The sequence below is a fragment of the Ctenocephalides felis genome, unplaced genomic scaffold (genome assembly GCF_003426905.1).
Source record: "Ctenocephalides felis isolate EL2017-DRISC unplaced genomic scaffold, ASM342690v1 CF-g0.4_SCAFFOLD_01886, whole genome shotgun sequence".
In the NCBI taxonomy this organism is placed as follows: domain Eukaryota; kingdom Metazoa; phylum Arthropoda; class Insecta; order Siphonaptera; family Pulicidae; genus Ctenocephalides; species Ctenocephalides felis.
Window position 1 is genome coordinate 165,914,324 of NW_020538040.1, and position 20,876 is coordinate 165,935,199.

A 20,876-nucleotide genomic window follows, 5' to 3' on the forward strand; every position below is an offset into this window, starting at 1 on the left:
AACGAAACCCATAGGAATGTAAACAAAATTTATACAAATTGTTAAAATCTCTATAAAATATCTGATAATTTGATGTGCATATGTCTAATGATAATTTTTGACCGCCAGATGGCTTTTTTTACTTTTTTTTACTAGATTTCCGAAAGCGCTAGATCTGCTTTCCTGAAAATTTGATCAATTCTTCATCTTGTTAATATAAGTAAAATGTTTTTCGAATTATTTAAATCGGACGCTCCGTTCTGTTAAAAGCTGAGTTACAGTTTTTGGCACTTTTTGCCCCATATCTTCGGAACGGCTAGACCTGCCTTCACCAAAAACTAATCAACACGTCTCCTTATCAATACAAATCGAATGTTTTTTTAATTATTCAATTTGCTTCATCCGTGTCTCCAAAATCGTCGACGAAAATTTGTAACCGAACACACATACACACGCACACACATACACACACATACACACACATTAACACACACATTAACACACACATACACACACACATACATCCATTTTTTCTAAGGTATGCCAAAATATTCAGAAACCTCTGAAACGTAAAGAAATATAAAAATTTTCATTTTCGATTTTTTTGCGATTACTATAACTTACCCTACGGGAAGTTAACAAACGCCATTTTGCGGCTAAAAATGATCATTGTGCATATGCAAATTAAAATATGATTTTTTTATTGAAACTTTAATAATGAGTACTAATTCTGTTTTCATTTTTTTGGGGTTTTACACCAAGAATTTTAATTTTCAAAGTTCATTTATATGGTTCAAACAAATGTCATCTACATGATTGCATTAACATGAATGGTTTTCACTGACCGCGAGACGTACTGTTTAGTTTTTGTGAAAGTCAGGTTTAACCAATTCGCAGGAATGGAGCGCAAAGGGTTAAAAAAATGGTTGTGCAGTTTATGACAGAACGTATTATCCGATTAGAATGATTCAAAAAACATTTTGCATGTGTTGATGGTCTGAAGAAATTATTAGTTTTTGAAAAAGGCAGGTCCAACATTATAAACAAAAAAAAAATGAAAAAAAAATTAAATGATTTTTTTTCCAAAATCAATTGTTTCGTTAAAACCAGCAAAATTTTTTTTGAATCATTCAAATCGGATGCTTATTACTCTCGAGAACTGCAATTTTTTATACATTTAGCCCTGCATCTTTGAAATGGCTGGACCTGCCTTTGCCAAAGACTAATCACCACTTTTCCCAATCATTACAAATTGTATGTTTTTCGGATCGTTGAAATCGGATACTCCGTTCTCTCAAAAACTCGATTTCTATTTTTTGCACTCTTTGCTCTGTATCTCTGTAACGGCTGGACCTGTCTTTGCCAAAAACTAATAAGCATATCTCTTTATCAATAGGAATCGAATGCTTTTTGAACCTTTCAAATTGGTTGATTCGTGCGCCTGAAAACGTGAACGAAAATATGCGGACGTACAAAACACACACACATTCAATATTTCCGAGTTATGCTGAAATGTTCACAAACCTCTGAAACATGGAGATATGCAAAAATGTTCATCTCAATTTTCGGCCCATTCCTATAACTAACTTACGAGGAAGTTAATAACACGTAATCAAATAGAAAGTAAAATTTTTCCATGTTACCAAAATAGAGGTTCTCATAAGATTCATTTTACACCAGGCAATCTCTTTCGGCAGTGGCCATTATCCGTTTAAGGTGGTGAAAGTTGAAGGAAAACAGGTTAACAATGTAAGTAGCGACATATGTTTTCCATTGTGTGTAAGTTAGTCCGGCGCAGAATGGAGTAGTGGTTCAACACGATTACTGTTCTAGATGAACAGTCCGCAAGCTACCCCTATTCCATTACCAACCCTTTCGCATAACGATATACAGAGTCCAGAAACAAGTGCTTTAAGTGGAGCTCTTTTAATATAACAGGATTACAGCAGGATACCATGCGATGCCTGAATACGTAAGTCGTGTTTTACAAAATGCTGGATTTTCCAACTTGGATATACAAACGTGGAACGTACATACGTTACGTATGGGAATTATGAGCATTAGGATAGCCAGGTACTTGTTAAAGGCTTTAATAAGGGATAGATTTGTATCCAAATATATAAATGATTTAAATCATTTTTTGAGATCTTTTTGTTTTATGATGGTATTTTGTTCTAGAGGTATGATTGCATGTAAATTTTGAAAGGTCGGAGAGAAGCAAAGAATATTTTTGATATTTAAAGGATTGTCGTGGTCAAACAGCTATATCTCCAAAAATAATATAAATTTTGAAAAATTTATATGTACACATGTTTTTGAAGTTATACTTCGAGAATGTAAAAATCAGATTTTTTTTTATTTCTGAACCAAATTTTTTACTCATATAAATTAACTTCATCACTGTTGAGAAAGTTAACTGGATTATAAACTTCCCGAGTTGTTTATGTTTATGCCAGAAAATCCGATTTGGTAATTTTGTATTATTTACAAAAATGAGCAGAAGTATGAGTGTGTGTGTAAGTGAAAATTGGACAATCGTCGATGTTTTCTCGAAAAATTAAGTCAATTTGATTGTGAATCACTTAGTTGAGCATCAGCATTGGTCCGTTCTGTTTGACCATAGGCCAAGCTGTTTCTTTATAATTAGTTGAAAGGAGCAAAATATTTAGTCAAGGTTTTGCCCAAAAAATCTTGAACTGATTTCATAATTACAACAACTGTTATCAGTTGGAAATGATGCTGATTAGTTTTTGGTAATGATCGGCTGGGTTGCTTGTTTGTGATCAATTCTTAAAACACAAATTTCAAACGATGCTTCTGAAAATTTGTATGGTGAAAAAGTTCAGGGTCTAAACGAGCATACTAGAATATTCAATAAAATTTGGCTGCGTCAAAAATTTTAATTTTAAAATAAAATATTCAATACTAAAAAAATTTAAATATTGCTAAATCTCAATTCTTATTGATTAAGCCGATTATTTACATATATCAAAAAGTTGTATGAATGGCAACATTCCACTTAGGCCTAGTTTAAATTTTGGACGTATTTATATGATGTTTTGAGTAAAATTGTTAGCAGGATTTGTTGGATTTAAATGTTTCAAATAAAAAAACACAATCACAATTGCAAAAGTAAAGTTTCATGTCGTAACAGAAATTTCAAAACAATTTGATTCCTATCACATTTTTTACCAACTAATATGACTAGTAAAATGACTCTCAGTCAACGTTTAATAGTAATTACATATATTACCACAGCTCTACGTTGATATATTATTTCAAAAACTTTTTGCTTAATATTTATCATCATTTTATCTTACACATAATAGCCATCGTCTGTATTTACCACAGTCACAAAATTTCCATAAATATCTGGAACAATAGAGTATTTTTCTGGCCCTTACCATTCACTATTGTGCTGAAGTAATAATGAACTCGCTTCATATTAATTTCAAGCACTTTTTATAGTAATTAAAAACGCTATTCATCTTCGCCGCAAATAAAGATAAACGAATGCAAACAAATATATCTTCATGTCGCGAATTCATGCGCTCATGCAATATTTTTATATTTATGATATTGCGCAGTTATATCAAATATACTATAATAATTTATATATATATATATATATATATATATATATATATATATATGATTTACATAGGTATTTCATATAGTTTCGAACAGGAAATTTAAAAAAAAGAACGTTTATTTTCGACTGTTTTGGAATTGCCATTTTCTCTGGCATACTTGTACTATTTAATCATTTTCAGGTTTTGAATATCCATGATTTAATGTTTAAATTTTATTAAAAAATGTAATTAAAGAAGCAATACATATCAGTACTTTTTTTAGTAGAATATACATTTATAATATTCGTAAATTCAATATTATTCAATAAATAGTTCATTAAAATTAAGGGAAAATTATTCGAGTAGTACATAATGATTTTCATTGATTATACGTGATAAACTTGTGTAAATTTAATTATAATTAGTTTGTTGATATTCTGATTCCAGTAATTCTAATCACTATAAAACGTGTTCGAGATCAATTCCAAACGAGTTTAAAAAGCGCTTGAAATTAATTTGAAGAGAGTTTATCATTACTTAAGTTAAAAAGTAAATGAAATGTATAAAATAAATATTTTTAGTAGTTATTTTTTTAAGAATCTGTTTTCAACGATAAATAAAAGGTTTTTACACCAATATCAAAGATAAAAACACAAATGGCAAAAAGCAAATATATATAATATACAAAATCAGTTGATTAGACTGTGATTTCTCGTATATTGGACAAACTTGTCAAAATCTATAAAAAAGACATCGACAACACGAATTACAAAGTGAGAGTTTTCACAGTGCAAAATCAATAAAAACATTCATCTATTATATTACACTGAAAAAGAACAAACTTTTGAAATGCTAATATTATTTTATAAACAGTGGAAAAATAGTATATAAAGTTCATATTCATAAAGACATTACTTATACTAAATATATATATATATATATATATATATATATATATATATATATATATATATATATATATATATATATATATGTATGATTATATATGATATGATTATACATGATGATATGATATATGTATGAATATATATATATATATATATATATATATATATATATATATGTCCCAGAACAACTCATCGTCAAGTCAAAACGGGGTGATAGTATAATTTTTTTTAGTTTTTTTTTTTGTACTCTGACCATAAAGTTTTTCACAATCCTGATTGAATGCGCCAACTTTCGATGGAACTTGCCAACAAACCGTAGTACATTTTTTGTTAAGGAAAGTCTTATCACAGTCGATCAATTAATACTAATCATAGTTTTACAAAAAATATTAATTCATGATAACCTGGGGCAATTACGTCATTATTTTCTACTGCGTCCTAGAATACAAATCGCAATTTCGCTAAAGGTTGTACTTAGCTCACAATATCTAAATTATATATATATATATATATATATATATATATATATATATATCTCCTCTTCTATTTGGATATAAGATCCTCTTCTATTTGGTTACGTGCGCGATACAACAAATAACATAATCCATAAATACCTGTCCAAATAATGGCAAATGAAATTTGATAGGGAACGGAAGTCCGTTTGATTTTGATTTAACGTACTTGGGATATTTTCTTTTTGTATATTCCGGGGGTATTTATTCACAACTTCTTTGAAGATTTTCTATTTTCGAGTCACGTACATCGATTCTTATGCTCGGGATAAACCCATACGATAAAGAGGCGCACAGCCGAGCACAGCCGCGCTCACAGTTGTTCTCGGCTAAAGGAAGAAAGGAGGAGGAAAGGACTTTTCGAAGGAATTGAGAGGTTCATACATTGTTGTACGTATATGTCATCGGACTCCGAGACTCCTCTACTCGTCTTATCGCGCTAATACTGAAAACACACATAGTTGTGTGCGAATGGTAAATGCTTGCGAAAAGTTTTCGGCGAGAATTTGTACGAGACGAATATAAAATAGAGAACTACAGATAGTTGAGATCAGACCGACGAGTGGAAATTATTCCAGACGTGCCATATATGTTACAGGGATCGATGTGAATTAGCTTTTTACACTTGTCTGGGGTGATATGTTAAATATTGATGTTTTAGCTTTTTACATGTGACCACACATATTATTGTAATAATATAATTATTTTAAATAATGAAGTTATTTAAAGTAACATTTGTGAATTTGATTGTGTATCATATGTTTATTATCTTTCAGCGGCGTATGTTATAGTTGCAACTAGTGATGAATGGCATCGTGCCTTAAGGCAAATTAAAACACTTTCCGTACCGCAATTCAAAATTAAAAAAAGTTTTAAAATTTTTTGAAAACTTTGAAAAATGAGATTTATGAACAATTTGAAATTTTTGAAAAACAGAATTACCATTCTTGGCACTTTATGCCCTGTATTTTTGAAACGGCTGGTGGATCTGCGTTATCCAAAAACTATGCAGCTCGTCTCCTTATCAAAGGGTGTCGAATGTTTTTTGAATTATTCAAATCGGTTGATCCGTATTCCTGAAATCGTCGACAAAAATTTGTTTCGGCACACACATACTATATAATTGGTCAAAAACTTTTGAAAAGTAAAGATATATAAAAGTTTTCATTTTCGATTTTTTTGCGATTACTAAACGGAAGTTGCAAAAACGAAAACAAAAATTTCTGGTTATCTCTTCGTTTAAAAATTTTTTGAGCATTTCGGCATTCATTAAAAAATAATGATGCGTGTGTAGTATTTATGTATGTATATTTGTCGAAGTTTTCGAGAGCACGGATAAACCGATTTGAATGGTTCAAAAAAGTAACATTCGATTCTTATTGACGATGAGATGTGCTCATTAGTTTTTATGAAAGTCTCATTCGACCATTTCGGAGATTTGAGCAATCGAGCATTAATTGGTCATGCAGTTTTTGAAAAATCGTCTGATTAAAATTATTCAAAAAATATTTTGCTTGTATGGATATTGTCAGTTTTTGAAAAACGCAAGTCTAGTGTTTTAGGCGATTCAGAGGATAAAGTTACAAGAACAGTCAGTTGGTGAACAGAAAGGATTATTAAACAAATGAAACAATTAAAAAAAATTAAGTATTATTGATTGAATCCATTATTCACACATGAGTTTATGCAGGTTGCTTTTAGTCAATATGCTTAGTATATGACTGTGTTCATATTAAAATTTTATTCCAAAGTAAAGCTGATTCAAAATGGTTCATACATTTTTTCATCAATTTTAATTGTGTTCTATAAACTTTTGTAATATACATTTCTTAATCTAGTTTTTCTAGAAGACAACCCAGTGGTTAACCATTCCTATTCTGATTCCTAATCCTAATATATTCTAATCTAATAGACTATAATAGATGTCTATTATATTCCTAATATAATAGACATATTCCTAATAGTGATGGAATATTCATTGCAGCAATGCATCGAAAGGCTATTTTAACTTTCAATTATAATTCAAATATATTATCTAAAATGAAGTAAAAATTTGATATCACTACCTGAAACTATGTAGTTCTTGCTAATTCCTGATTCACCATAAAGCTATACTATGAACAATGAACAAACTATTATTTTAAATAAATACAAACGATTTCATTCCTTTGGATCAATCTACATTGGATGTCGATTCAATAATTTCTACCAGTTGCTTTTAAGTGATTTTAACCATATTTGTATCAAATTTTGCACGATGGTTCGTTTTGAAGTGCAACTCAAACTCATTCACTATTTACTCAATAAAAAGTACATTATTGCTTCTTAAATTGTTGGTTTTGTAAGGTGACATTTTGACAAGAAATCATGAACTTCTATTTGCGAGTTTTGTTGATTCATAAAAAAATAAGCATAATGGGACATAATGGGACATCGAACGGCAGATGTTCGTCCCATGAAGCTAATACTGTGAAAACATATCATTTTCATTGAATAGTTAAAGTTTTGCTAAAAATTCTTTGGGTCGAAAACAAAATGACAAAATTATTATAAAAAGTAAATTATTTGTGATCAATTCAATCAATTCGATCAATTTTAAGGTAAATTTTAACATACCATTTAGCAGTATCTTTTTGTCTATGCCAAAATATCCTGATTTTGTGTCATATATGAGTATAAAACTTGAATTCCTAATTTTCCACTATCGATATTTTCCTATATCTATTCAAGACTTTCAGTATTCATATCAAATAAGTCTTCTCATCTCGTCTTGATCCGTTGATATCTAAAAGAAAAAAAAATACTTGTACCAACCGCATTTTCTTAGTCGAAGTTTGCGGGATGAATTACTTTTATGTTTTAGTACAACGTACATTTCTCGATTTTTAGCCTAAAACTTTTCTAATAATACTTTTCATAAATTTATAATCATCAAATGTTCGAGTTTAATTTGGAATTTTTATTTCATCTTCTTTTCATTTATGCGGTTTCATTTCAATTGAAATATATACTTTTGAATTAAATATTTTATATATTGGGCTTAGAATCAGGGTTGGTAAACACTTAATTATAAAATGCGCAATAAATTTTATTAATCGAAATATCCAATAACAATATATTGCAAACTTATATACAACCTCTGATAATAAGCATATACATTTTTTTATGTATGCATTACGGATTTTTATTTTGTGAATCAAATAATATAATATTTTCTTAAAAATACACTAAAAATATAATTATTTTCGCGTGTATTTTATTCTAGTTATGTAGAAAACCCTTCTAAAATAATATAAGTTAATAATAAACCCCAGAAGTAGGCAGTTTGCATCACTAACGATACAATTTCGTCTCTTTTAATTAGACTTAGAAGTAAATTTCATTTTATTCCTGTAAAAGGGTCGAATTATTAACGAAAATACTTTATATATTGTAATTCAATATTGTATAATTAATTACAATTTAGTATTAAATTATCCGGGGTAACTTTGAAACGGGTACGTCACAATGTTGATACCAGATCTTGTAATCAAGACTACAAAAGTGAATTTAATTAAAGAAATGTATATTGTATATAATATAATAAAAGATCGCAGGACACTCGACAAAAACAAATACTCGATGCTATCAGAATAATAACCTTGTTTGGAGGAACTTGAAAAATAGAAAATTCTTGAAAATAGAATTCTGCTTCCAAAACGAATGTAAATATATATTTTTCTTTTTCTTATTTTTGACCGCAATCAGAACTAAGTGTTCTGTGAGTATTACTCCAATAGTTTTTTTGGAGCAACCTAGCGGTCAACCAATATTTTTTCTCATGACTGTATTTATAAGATATGTATATCTAAATCCTGCCTGTGTATGTGTTGCAGTATTTCCCACAAATATCGATTTTCACTTGAGCGTATATTTGAAATCTATAACCTCAAGTGTAGAATTTGAAAATACACTACTTGATATCGAGCAGGTTGGGGCCAAACCCGGGATTAGTTGATGCTAGCCCATATTCTTAACCATTACACCATGAGTGGCTCAATGTAACTAAATAATAAGTACAAGTTTCAAAAAATTTCATTTTCATTTTTTTGCAATCACTATAACTTACGCTACGAAAAGTTAAAAGTACATATGTACCTACCTTATTCTCCTTATATATTTTAGTGTGTATGAATTTCCCGTTCTCCACAAAGAAGTTACTTGTTATTAGCAATTGTTTACTGCCGAAAACGCTCGCATCAAGTTTAGTGGAAGCAATTCTGAATATGCTGCGCGACCGAGTAATAGGTATTTGTATAGCAGAATTAAACTGAATAGCTCTTTCAAATTACTTTCTGGAAACAGCACTTTTCAACGTTTTTATGATCACGGGTACCCTTTCAATATGTAATGTTTATGCCGGCAACCTTCTGCATCTTATATAGTATTCACAAACGAAACATAATTATACCGCGCGTATGGTATATGTGCAAATCGTGGGGCATTTAGACATTTATTATTGATAAGTTGATGAAACATCATCATCATCCGGACTGACCGTGCGTATATTATGTAATTTCATCCTTTGGGAAGTACCTGGCGGTTTTAGCACTAATGCAAATAAGATATTTCGCACGTTGCATAATTATTTTACTACCTCGACTGCGCTTTCTATTTAAATTATTGTATTTTTATATACAAGTACTCCTAAATGTAGTTAGTGCACACTTGATTTATTTATTACAATTAAACAAATTAATCAAAACTTGAGAGTCTAACGAGTTTTTGTTATTTTGGTTAGCCTATCTCTCATAGATATAATTTTTATTAAAAATTTTTGACTACTCATATTTTTCACATTAATGCACCAATGTCGAAAAAGGGTTAATTTACTAATAAGAAACATACTTATATCAGTATTTTCAAGTAGAAATCAATGTAACTACCGCTAGACATCAGGTTGGCCGAGGCTGATATGGAACCTGAAACCTTCTTTGTGGAAAACCATTTGCACTGATATGTGAGAAAACCAATAATCACTATATATTTTATTCACATTTTTTACCATTCCTCGAACTTTCAATAAGTTTAATATGCCATTTGGCAAAAGTTACTTCTAAATAATACTTTGCCTGACGAGGGCTACCTACGTCCATAACATGAAGTAGTAGTATTATTTTTTATTTGAAAATTTAAATTAAAAATATGTTTTCAACCGATAATAGTCTATTTAGGCGCTGTGGTAAAATGAAAACTAAAAATTTTCTTCATAAACATCTCTGAATCGATTTGGAGTTTAGTCAGCATTAGGAGGGAGCACCCATTATTATTATTATTTTAATTATTAACTGAGCTTCATGTCACTTATTGGTAAAAACTTAAGTCTTGCAAGCACAGGTTCTAGGTTCAGATCGTGTCCTGGACAGCTCGATATCAAGCAATAGCAAAATCAATATTCACTTGAGAATTAGATAATTGGATTTTATGAGAAAGTAGCATTTTGGGAAATTACTGCACACACACATACGTTTAATTAAAATGTAGTCCAAGTAGCCGCACTGGTAGAAAATGAAATGTGCAATGAAAAAATACTTTCACTTTTTCAGTGCCCTGTCAAATCATAATTTAACAATATTTCTTATAAATTTTATAGACCACACAAGTGTGAACAAAACCACGTCATTATTTTTTTTTAATTTTTATGACAATTCCGTCAAACAGTGAGCTTCTAGCCAAATATTAAGCCAGAAAGGAAAAAATTGATATATCGATTTTTTTTTCAAAAACAAATATAAAATGACACAAACGGTTTAAATTGCTAGGGGCGATTATATATGGAAATGCACCTTTACTCTTTTGGAGATGCAATCAATCCCAATCATTTGGAAAATAAATCTTCAAAAAGTGATTTTAAAATATTTTTCTATTAAAAAGCAAAAAAAACAGAGTATAAATAAATGATATTTTTGAACACGTTACTTGCCACGACATCAGAAATATTTTCACATGGGTAACTTTATTAGATAATTTAGTTAAAAATGTATCAAGGAAACTTAAAGTATCACAAAAAAACGTATTTTTGCTAAAATTCCGTGAAAAACACTGTTTACACATATATGACTGCCATGGCTTTATATTAAATTTTTTTTTCTCTTACATGTCTCAGCCTGAGCTTTTCGAAACATACTGCAAATATATCGTTTGCATCGGATATCTGTGATTGTTGTGGCCTTTTACCAAATTGCTTATCGTCAGACAAATATGACTGACATGGCGATTAACGCGTTAGATAATTTTTGATATTTTTTCCAAGAACTGTCCAAATATTGTTTTAATTTAAATTTATCAAATCAAATTATCTCAATACTCCAAGATGTCAACTTTTTTAAAATGCCCACCATGATTTATTCCCTAAAATATTATTAATAAATCCCAATCAACTTTGAATTCTAATCAACACGAGTTTCATTTCCTACGGTTTCCGCATTTTGTTTTTGAATATAACTTTCTAACGAATCCTAATGACAAAGCGCCAAAACATTTCGCATTACAGGAAACTTTTTTTGTGTCTTTCATCGTTCCAGGAGTACGGACGATAGCAAAATAAACAAACAGCAACTCATTCTCATTGCTTTGCTCTCTGCACCCGTCATTTGTCAGTTCGATGCTAATTCAGGACATTTCCTCGATCTGATTCTATTCTCGTATACAATACAATGCCAGCCAGCAAAAGTATTATTTTTATTTTTGTCCTATTCAGAAGAGTTTCAATGCATGTGCATGTGCATGTGCATACGATGTGGACCGGCGGCATGTGGGAAGGAATTCGGAATATTTAAGGAAGGAAATTGGAATTTATCATGTGGGTGGATAATCGCTAATTAAAATTAATAAATGGGATTGAAATATATATATATATATATATATATATATATATATATATATTAGGGTGGTCCTTAATATGGACATTTTCGAACTCTATTGCTCTCAGGGGCTTAAATTAGCTCTTAATATTAACGTTTACATAGTGCGCAATTCAATCAAAGCTTCGTATGGAATTAGCATGGAAAAAAATCAAAAATTTTAAAAATGTTTTTTATGTATAACTTAGCGACAAATGAATTAAAAGTGACTATTCGTGTCACATTTTATTGAAAACTCGACGCTCTGCAAAACAGGTTTTTTATCATTTGTTTTGTAGAGCGCCGATTTTTGAATAAAACTCATTCATTTGTTCGCTAAGTTATTCTAAAAAACATTTTTTAGTTTTTTGAAAAATTTTCCATACTATTTGCATACAAAACTTTGATTGAATTGCGCACTATCTAAAATACAATATAAAGAGCTAAAACTTACAGATGATTTTTTTTATCAATTTGGAAGCATTTCAGCCCCTGGGAGCAAGGAAATGAAAAATGACTATATTAATATAGACCCTGATATATATATATATACATAATTTATTGGGCTTCTCCTTGTTTCAAAAAGTGGCTTTGCAATCAATAGCTTCAGGTTCGACTCCCTCTTTGGCCAGCCTGATGTCAAGCATTGTTGACATCGGTTTTTACATGGAAATTGTAAATATAGATAACAATAAATTTCAGAGTGAAAAAATGGGTTTTGCCAGTTTTTTCTGCAATAAATTAATCTCAGAGATAGGACATAATTAAGTGAAATCATCATCTTATAGGACTCTTAAATTCTGATCGCAGATCAAATAAAAAATGAAACAAAAAAATATTTATTCCTAAGCAATTGTTTAACATGATTTTTATTGTTAACAAATATTATTTTTTATAAAAAAATATTTATTAAAATTCAAATTATTACAAGAATAAGTAGACAAAAATATAAAAGAGAAGAAGAAAAAGTTAACAACACTTCTTATTTTGATATTTTGATATATAATGCATGCGTATTTTAGGCTGAAAGTAAGCGTAATGGGAAAGAATTCTTGAAATATTTTCTTGACGTTTGAAATATTAATCATATTTATAAATATTTGTTAATTAAAATTTATGAAAACATCTTACTATTATTCCTTCGAAAGAAATCAAGTAGCTTAGTAACAAGTTAAAATAGTCAAATTTGTTAGTTCGGAAATAAATATCTTGAATAGAAAACGAATAGTAATTTGTTACGAAAAATTACGTCAACAATATTTATTATTTATACATGTAACGTCAGAGAAATTAGGAAAGTATATAGATAGAAAGTATATAGATTCAGTAATTATAAATGGAAAAACAACTTGAGCAAATATATAGAATAAACAAAACAAATTATATTAGAGAAATAACAATGATGAAACTGTTTCATCATCGAGTACTTTTTATTCATTTTTTTAAAAAGATCATTTATGGTACATATAAAATTAATATATATATATATATATATATATATATATTTATAAATTAATTAAAAATATTTTTTAGCTAATGCTCCAATTATTTGTCCAATAAATAAACTAAAATGAATTTAAAAACATTCAATGACAATATCATTAGATCAATTTTGTTCAACACTTGCAATTAGTACCATCTGTCTATAAAATTGTTGTATGATTTGGAATATTCATTTTTTGCATTTGTCTCTTAATATTTTATACATTTTTCAGCATTGTATTAAATATTATAAATTTCTGTTTTATATCATAATACTGATATTAATGCTAATATGTATTAAATATAATATTAGTATTCATAATGTAACTAAGGCAAATAGTAACAAAAATTAATGAATTCTTATAACATTTTATTTTATTTGCCTCGTAGAGCCATTTACATTTTCCTTATTCCATTCTCGTTTTATAGATTTATACTCCATATTTTAAATTCACATCTATCATATATTACAACTTCTACATTACAATACAAGTACATATATTAATTTTTTACACAGTACCAGGACTCGATTCGAGTACATCTAACATGCGTCAAAAAGTCGAGATTCTTGCTATTGCAGTTCGCATTGTATACTATGATCAATAAGTATGTCATTACATTAGAACACAAAGACTAATTTTTATTGTCAATTGAAATGTTTAAGAAAACTCCTATTATAGAGTTCAGAACAAAATAACCTAAAGTTCTGTACAATTAGTATAATACGAGAAAACTTCAGAATCGTCTTTTCTATTTTTACAAAAGGAAACATATGATCGTCTTCCTTACTGCGATCATGCTTGGAATTGTTTTGAAAACAAGATCCGACGACTGAGGAGCTATCATGGGGTGATACGTTGCACCAGGGCATCTCCAGGAGGGCGTATCATAATAATGCTTGTTTGTAATTCAGTATTATCTCGTTAAGTCAATACTATTTGTCAACACATTGATAATTAATTCAAATAGCAAATTGTAATTCACTATAATAAGAGCGGGTAAACATCGCACTAATTAATGGTACAAAACTATAGAAATAATATCAATTAGTGCTCTGCTGCGAGGCTGGTCAATAGTATTTTTTGTTATGTATAATTATCATGTTATTTTCTTCTTTAATTTCTATAAAATCAAATTATGATCTCGAAAAAAATATTTCAAGCATGTTATTAAAATTTATTATAGGAGATCGGTTTCAGTAAGATTTTTTTTGTACTGAAATTTTAACTTAATATGCTTTTGGTATAGGAGGCTTTTGTAATTACTCGTTTTGTCAAAATTATGTGTTAACTTAATCTAAAAATATTACAAGAACTGTACATCTTTTAACAAGCTCATTATTAACTAGTGCTGCATGACATCGTGCCTTAAGGCAAATTGCTGGAACTTTCCGTACCGAAAATTTAATATTTTGAAAAACCTTCAAAATTTTTGGAAATACAATCAAAGAATGAGATTTTTTATTATTTTGAAGTATTTGGAAAAATTGTATTTTTTTTTATGGAATTTTCTGAAAGTTTAACTTGTTTCTCAAATCAATTGTGATGCGTGGCTGTTTTAATAAAAGAAATACCAAAGTGCAAAAGCGCCGCGTCGCAGTTTACCAGATAAACATTGTCATGAAACTCATAAATTATTATGTATAACTTAAAAATATGTATAATATTTAAAAACAATAATGTAATTAAAGTCATACTTCAAATATGATATGATTAGTTTGTCATTGTAATTAGCATTAAGAAATGAACTTTTCTTAAATATATTGTTTGTTTAAATCTTATCAAGATCATGTTTCTTGACATATGTCCTGAAGATGGAACGTACCTAGTTCCGAAACGTCGACAGATAATAAAAAATTGTTTTTTTAAATAACTTTTTTGTTTTTTATTAATTTCTAGATTCTTCTAGATTCGAAGCTCTACAAAATATTTACAAATCCAAGACTGTACCATATAATATATATATATATATATATATATATATATATATATTGAAGTACATATTTTTATTATTATTACCGATGATAATATTATTATCAACGAAAAGGGTTTCTGAACTACAATAACAGTTCCACATTTCCACCTATGCGAAAACAAATTAATTTTGCTAACTGGATATTGTATTTAGTGAGTTAGTTACAAACGTTCTGGAGCAGAATAAAAGCACGTTCAAATGTTGAAGTATTTCATATTATGTTCTTCAAATTCGTTAGTTGTACTGTATTAAATACGCTTATTTGTAGTACACGGAGCAGCTGGTAACATATGTGGCTTCTCATGAAATTGTGTTAGATGGCTTATTGAAATCATGCTCGCCTTTGTGTATAACATTTGTAAATACATTCCAGAAACTGTAATTCGAATATTGTAACAATATGCAGGTGTTCGCAAACACTTCCCCATACATACAAATATGTATGAAATTATATATATATATATATATATATATATATATATATAATACATACAAGCAATGTATTTGTATACTTTATTAAATATTGATTCAAACATATTCAAGAAATAAATTTTGTCGGTTCATCAAAAGCCACTATTACGCCAACTTTAACAAATTATGTTCAATTTGCGAATACATAATATTAAAAGTTTATCATATCAGATAGGAAACATGTTTTTTACTTGTGAAAAAAACATTTAAAACTCAATTTTACTTGGTGCTTGTATTTCTTGCATTTTCCAATATTTTTTAAAACAAATAATGGCCAGCCCACATAAAAACGTGGTCTGGCCAATCATGGCGCAATATTGATAATATTGATAATATAATATTTTAATATTGAGCCACGATTCACCCATGATCTGTTTGTGATTTATTTTTGAACTTTGGTTAACCAGATATTACTTATTTCTTTTCAATATTTGTTTCAATATTTGAAAAGCATTATACTTGTATTGACGTAATGAAGATCTGATTAAACTTTTGTGGCAACAGGTTTTGGATATTCAGAAAAAAGTTTAGAAAAAATGCGATTTGGCCGTCCAAAGTGATCATCAGATGTGTGCACTTAAAATTATAAGAGATTTTAATAATAGGTACAATATTTATTTATAATGAATGTTCATTTATAATGTTTTAAGTTCACTTTTCAAACAAATGTCTTACATAGTTCTGACAGTATGGTTCGACCGACTTCAATGGGTTTCAAACTTTCTAAAAAAGTAGAATTTAGTCAGAAATTTTAAATAAAATCAATATTGTCAAAACATTCAGAATTTTCTAAAAGAATAAAAAATAGTTACATTTTTTAAAGAGTCTATTTTTTTCAAAACTTCCAAAATTCTCGAAAACACTTTTATTTATTTTTAAAATAATTTTGAAGCATTGCAAAATTTTGAATTGCGGTTCGGAAAGTTTCATCAAATTGCCTTAAGGCACGATGCCAAGCACCGCTAATCTATATATTTTTTATGAATTTCAAAATTACTTCTTTCACACCTCTTCTAATTTTCACACTTCATATGTTCACCAAAATTTGTTTACCAATAAGCATCCGTTGCATACGATCTTCATCAGACTAATGAACATACATCAATTCTAAATGTCGCACTGTGGTAACCGTCGGCGACTGGTACTAGTAGTCTGTGCTGTGCTAGGTGATGATAATTACCCATTATGTAATATAGAATTCGTTAGTCTCGAGGAAGTTGCGAATGCTTGCGTTCGAGTCCTTCGTTACTCCCGAGCAGTTTGAAGACCAGTGCCGAGGAAGTGTTTCCATTCGTCGGCCGCGGTTCATCGTTGTTCAGAGGAACAGCTGTTCACAGCCGGGGAATAGATGCAACCGCACGCGACGAGGACCTCGATGTATGTTTACCCAAGCCACTACTGCACACATTGCGCGACGGGCTTCTCTCGGATCTCGGATCTTCTCTTGGCTGCTCTTTGCATTCGACAGTTACTGAGAATGTTCTCTCTGTCGCGTTTTGTCCTTTGTTTTCATTCAAAGTGTTTACATACAACGTTTTGCGACATCCTAAAGGAAGTTATCGATGCGAAATACATTTATAGTTCGCACGTAATGGAATTATTGGTGCTGGTAATTGGTTGGAAATGCTTTGTACCATGACGTTGTTTCTGAAGTATTGAGTTAATGTATTCAATTATATTGCAATTTTTATAAACTTACGTTGATAATGAATAAACTTTTATACCATGCATAGGGGGAAGTCCCCGAGTAAACAACAAAAATTATTTTACGAAATGTTTATTAAATAATGACTTATGTTAGATAACAAAGTTAGAAATCAAACTCAATTAACAAAAAACGCAATCTTTGCTAAACAATAATTAATACTATCAATCAAACATTGGTGACAAAAAATATGATTTTACAAAGTGGCACCTAGTACCGGACATTTCAAAATAACCAGCATTGAACACATATGTAGTCACCTTCACACTCTGGAATGTCTGCACATTTGTGTTTGCCGAATATTCTTAGATATTGCAAAAAATCACTAATTATCCATCCTTTTGGCTAGGCCACACCGATGCCCTCAGCTGGAGCATTCATCATAAGATTTTTATTCTTTGACTAAAAAATAAGAAAAATGGAGGTATTTAGTGACCGTTAGCACTCATACAAAACTAAATCAAATAATTTGTGCTAGTGTGCTACCGTGTCCCTTTCACTTGTATTTTGAAATAAAAAGATTTATACTCGCTTAAATAATACGTATTAAATAGAGTGTCCGGCTTTAAGTGCCGTCCGGCGTTACGGAACTTCCCCCTATATTTGGTTTAATAAAAATATGTTCGAAACAAAAAAGTCCAATCAGAATTTATTATACATAAAGTGAACCTACGTTAAGATGATTTTTGGATTTATTTATAGGCATGAAAACAAAATGTTTCGAAGTATAGGGACAAGCATAACGTGGCGTATTAAGCGGAAATGTCGTACGAACATCAGAATATCGTACAATATCGAAATATCATACGAACACCGAAATATCGGAATATCGTACTTCTAAGGGCCTTAATCTCCGATAAATAGTAATTTTGTGGTAATGCTATATTACGGGTTCATCTTCGTATGACTTCTGTGTAATCAGGTGTCTGGCATATGAAATGTAACTTATCGTGATAAAATTACTATTTATTATTTGACGTTTGTGGGTTTTTTAAGTTGAGCTTTATGTGTGAAACAATATCAATTTACATGAAATTAGGCCCGTGAGATAACTTTAGCATAACATTTCTGATTTATCGGAGAACTGGCATCTAAATTTTGAAGGAACTTTAAAAATGAATATTTTACCCTCAATTATTATGCTATTAATTTTATAAAATTATCATAATGAATCAAATATAATTTAAATATATGTAACCAAAATTTGATTACATAAGAGCTTTTCTAACACCATCTAGAAACTCACCTCTAACGGTTTTCAGGTAACACTAGTATTTAGATTCGAATTAAATTCATTCGAATTATCTTCGGTATTAATTAGCACGCAAATATCCGCTTAGCAATTATCAATATTCGTAATTAGAATTCTGCAGCAGGGATACGCAGTTGCAATTCCTTTCGTCGGGGAATATTTGATTATCGGGGGAACGGCGCCCGTTTCGAGAGAGGGCGCTTATTGACATATTCGTGATAAATGAGCGTTCTCGCGCGTTATGCTGTGAACAAGTTCTCGCAATGACTTTTAATATAGTTAATACTTCGCGCGGCTTCGGATATAGAAAATATGGATGTTTTAAGGCATTATTTATTATGACCAGAATATAAAATGATTCGTGATTCGACTCATAGACGGTATCGATATTATGACACAACATTAATCGTCGTTTGTAACATTTTCATGAATGCTAAAATTAGTTAAATTGAGATTCGAAATATTGCCCTTGACAAGTATCAGCAGGATGGACCTGAATCAGAGGTGCCGGGTACGATCTCGCTTCGAGCAGCCTGTTGTCAAGCAGTGGTAATAAAAATTTATCAAACAGATATGGGTCAACCGTTGGATTATCTTCCAAAACTAGTGGCGCGCATGGCATCGTGCCTTAAGGCAAATTGCTGGAATTTCCCGTACCAAAAGTTTTTTTTTTTTTCAAGATTAACATTTTTGAAACAAATTTACTCTGAAAAAAAAAATAGATTTTTGAGATACTATAAATTTTTGACAATTCTTTTTTGAAAAGAAAAGACTTTTTGAAGAAAAATTTATTTTGAAATATTTTGGAAATTATGAACTCTTTTTCAAAGCAATCGTACAGCTTTAACTGCATAGAGAAGAAATATCGGAGAGCGTAAGCGCCGCTTCGCCGTCTATCGGATAAACATTGGTACGGAACCCATAGGAATGTAAACAAAATTTATACTTATTTTTAAAATCTCTATAAAATATCTGATAATTTGATGTGCATATGTATAATGATCATTTTTGACCGCCAAATGGCATTTTTGTTTACTTTTTTTACTAGATCTCCGAAAACGCTTGACCTGCTTTTATGGAAATTTGATAAAGTTTTTCATCTTGTTAATACAAGTAAAATGTTTTTTGAATTATTCCAATCGGACGCTCCGTTTTCTTAAAAACTAAGTTACCGTTTTTGGCACTTTCTGCCCCGTATATTCGGAACGGCTAGACCTGCCTTCGCCAAAAACTAATCAGCACGTCTCCTCATCAATACGAATCGAATGTTTTTTGAACTATTCAAATCGCTCCATCCGTGTTCCCGAAATCGTCGACGAAAATTTATATCCGAACACACGCACACATACACACACACACACATACACACACACATACACACACATACATCCATTTTTTCTAAGGTATGCCAAAATATTCAGAAACCTCTGAAATGTAAAGATAAATAAAAATTTTCATTTTCGATTTTTTTTAAACAGAACTTAAGCAGAAGAACTAAAATTCAAAATTAATTTTGCTAAATAATTCTTTGTTTTTTATCTTTATATTTATGAATTAACTCTAATCCTCATTCTGTTTGTGTTATTATTAATATTAATTAAATAAAAAATGTAAGAAGTATGTAAATACTTTCTATAATAATATTTTTATAACAAATTATAATATCAAATATTGCATAAAAGATCTGCCAGGAAAATAAGGCAAAACGAAAGCATAATTAGAATTATTAGACTCTATGACTCTGAAGAACAACACAATTTAATTCTAATTTCTAGAAAAAAATAGTATCATTTAATGAGGCAGTTGAAAAATTACATAATTGAGCTTCAATTCAAACAACTCACTATTCCTAGTTCAAATAGATTTAGCTTTACCCCATTCATTACAATTTCATTGACAATGCAAAATTAAACCAAGATACACGTTTCAATTCCACACCGTTACACAATTTATTGAACACTCAATTAAAAAATACACAGTTAAAATTGCAATAGCAAAAATATTGCATGCAATTGAATATTTTACACAATTAGCGAAAATTACAATATGTGGAAATTCGTAACACAATTACATGTTGGCATATCGAATTTACGATGTAAATTGGTTTTCAGATCAAATGTAGTCCGGCATTATGCAGTAT